The following is a 3,372-nucleotide window of genomic DNA, read 5'->3' as shown; positions in this document are numbered from 1 at the left end:
ATAAGACTAGCAGAGGTTAATAATAGGAGAGGGATCTTCCAGGGAGACTCACTGCCCCCACTACTCTTCGTAGTAGCCATGATTCCCATGACAAAAGTACTACAGAAGATGATACCGGGTACCAACTCAAGAAAAATAAAGAGGCAACCAGAATTAAAAACCTTCTGATGTTCATGGACGACATCAAGCTGTATGGTAAGAGCATCAAGGAAATAGATACCCTAATCCAGACTGTAAGGATTGTATCTGGGGACATCAGGATGGAGTTTGGAATAAAAAATGCGCCTTAGTCAACATACAAAAAGGCAAAGTAACGAGAACTGAAGGGATAAAGCTACCAGATGGGAGCAACATCAAACACATAGATGAGATGGGATACAAATACCTGGGAATATTGGAAGGAGGGGATATAAAACACCAAGAGATGAAGGACACGATCAGGAAAGAATATATGCAGAGACTCAAGGCGATACTCAAGTCAAAACTCAACACCGGAAATATGATAAAAGCCATAAACACATGTAGATCCCCTCCTTTGCAGGCTGCAAGAGCTCAAGGTGGTACAGGTTTTATTATTCACAAATCTGTAAAATTTGAAACAATCCTACTCAATACACCACTACAGGCATGTGCAGTTAGAACTCATATCGGAAAAAAAATTACTTTATGCTCGCTATATATTGAACCATCTTTAGAACTTTTCCTCTTAGATCATGCTGGGAATCCAAGAAGGCTTAGCCTTTCTGACCTCCAAGACCTGATCAATGAGCTTCCTGCCCCTTTTATTTTAATGGGTGATTTTAATGCAAAGCATACTTTATGGGGTGGAAATGTGTGCGATAGATGGGGTAATCTTATTGAAGAATTAATCGACAACAATGATGTAATACTAATGAATGATGGTTCTCCACAAATAGGTATGATGTATTCCCACAAACCTCCTTACATCAGCCATTGATTTTGTCAATCTGTTCCTCATCCATTCGATTGGACTACCTTTGGTCAGTAAATGAACACCTACATGGCAGTGACCATTGGCCAATAATGTTAAATTACGTCCATAATCTTCCTTCTCAGTGTCCACCAAAATGGAAGATAGACGAGGTAGACTGGGCAGCTTATGAAAAGTGTTCACACACCGATAAAGAGTATCATGAATTTACATCTCCAGTGCATGCCTATCAACATCTTGAAAATATTATTGATTATAATGCTAGCAAGTTTATACCTAAAACATGTGGTTTACCTCATCGCTCTGTAGTTCCTTGGTGGAGTAAAGAATGTGCCAACGCAAGAAAAGTGACCCGAACTTGCTTCAGAAGATACTTGAGAACAAACTATGTAGCAGATAGAATAGCGTACCTCAGAGCCTGTGCCAAACAAAAAAGAACTTTTAAAAAAGCAAAGAGAGCATCTTTGAAGAAATATATTTCTAATATTAATACCAAAACTCCTTCAAAGGAAATATGGGACAAGATTAGAAAACTTCAAGGCAAATTCGTCCCTAAGCCTCTACCAATATTAGGAAAATAATAGATATATCTGACCCCAAAGATGTAGCAGAGGTTCTTGCTAAGCACTTTGCCCATGTATCAAGTGCTGACAACTATTCCCAGCATTTCACCAACAAATTAGAGCATCAACATCTGTTGTTCTTCCTGCTTCTTCAAATACTGAAGCTTTTAACCTACCTTTTAGTATGGAGGAGATGCAAAATGCTATCTCTAGCTCTTCTTTAACTGCCCCAGGTGAGGATGGCATCCGGTATGAAATGATATCACATCTTCCAGTGGATACCAAGGAATTTTTATTAGAAACCTTTAATGGTCTATGGGCTTCCCATACATCTCCTGATTCCTGGCATACATCAATTGTAATTCCAGGCCACAAGTCTGGTAAAGACCCAGAACTGCCATCTAGTTATAGGGCCCATATCCTTGACCAGTTGCAATTATGCAAACTATTTGAGAGAATGATCAACAACAGACTTGTGTGGTATCTAGAATCAAAAAATCTTTTATCTAACAGGCAGTTTTTGGTTTTAGGAAAGAACCGAAGTAACTCTAGACCCCTTTGCTGCTGGTTATCAATGGGAATTTCAAATGCCTTTTCTAACCAAAACCAGGTGGTGGGTGTCTTTTTTGACCTCGAAAAAGCATATGACACGACCTGGAGGGGTGGTATTCTAAAGCAATTGGCCTCGTGGGGTATAGGAGGACATATGTTCTCTTTTATTGAAGAATTTTTATCAAACCGCTCAATTAAAGTGAGAGTAGGATCAGAACTATCTTCATCCTACATGCAAGAAGAAGGTGTCCCCCAAGGCAGCGTATTGAGTGTGACCTTATTTGCTGTTGCTATTAATAGTCTCATGAGTCACATACCTCCTGGCATACAAGGATCATTATTTGTCGATGACTTTGCAATTTACTGTAGTGGATCATCTGCACTACAAGCATGCCAAAATCTTCAAATTGCAATAAATGCTGCATCCACATGGGCAAATTCTCGTGGATCATGTTTCACCTCAGAAGACCAAAGCCATTCGCTTTACTCTTACTCGTAAAACAAGGGAAGAGATCCCCACCCTTTTCTTAAATGATTGTATTTTGCCATATGAGGATAATATCAAGTTTCTTGGAGTCATTTTCGACAAGAAAATGACATTTGGTCCCCCATATAAATGACTTATCTATCAGGGTTAAGAAGTCACTGAACATTCTGAAAGTTGTTTCGCATTTTGATTGGGGTGCTGATAGAACAACTTTGCTTAGAATTTATACATCTTTGTGTCTGAGCAAGTTAGACTATGCATGCCAAATATATGGGTCAGCTACAAAGACTTTACTTGGAAAACTTGATATTGTTCACAATGTGGGCTTCGCATCTGCACAGGTGCTTACAGAACATCTCCCATTGACAGTCTCTATGTGGATTCTGGCATACCTCCCCTTTCCATTCGCAGAGAGGGAGTTGAGTTTTTGAGGTTTTTTAGCTAGGTCCCTTGCTGTGAGAAACAATCCTAACTATAAATATGTTAGGGCGCCTTTAGATCGGGCTCCTAACAGATCTAGAGTGCCCAAGCCTTTGGAAGTACAGCTGAAAATGATGCTAGAGAAGTAGGCTTGTTAAACAGCACAGATAGCAGAGGTAGGATATCCCGAGTCTCCCCCTTGGTGTAATCCACCTGTTAAAGTATGTTTTACGGCAGGAGGGAAAAAATACCTTACCTAGTAGGGTAATGAAAAGTGAGTTTTTAAATCATGCTGCTCAACATCATGGGAAACATGTTTTTACAGATGGCTCCAAATCGGCTGCAGGAGTTGGAAGTGCAGCTGTGGTGGGGGATATTGTTATTGGAAGGAAAACTCC

The sequence above is a fragment of the Macrobrachium nipponense genome, chromosome 31, assembly GCF_015104395.2.
Source record: "Macrobrachium nipponense isolate FS-2020 chromosome 31, ASM1510439v2, whole genome shotgun sequence".
NCBI lineage: Eukaryota > Metazoa > Arthropoda > Malacostraca > Decapoda > Palaemonidae > Macrobrachium > Macrobrachium nipponense.
This window is presented reverse-complemented; position numbering follows the sequence as displayed.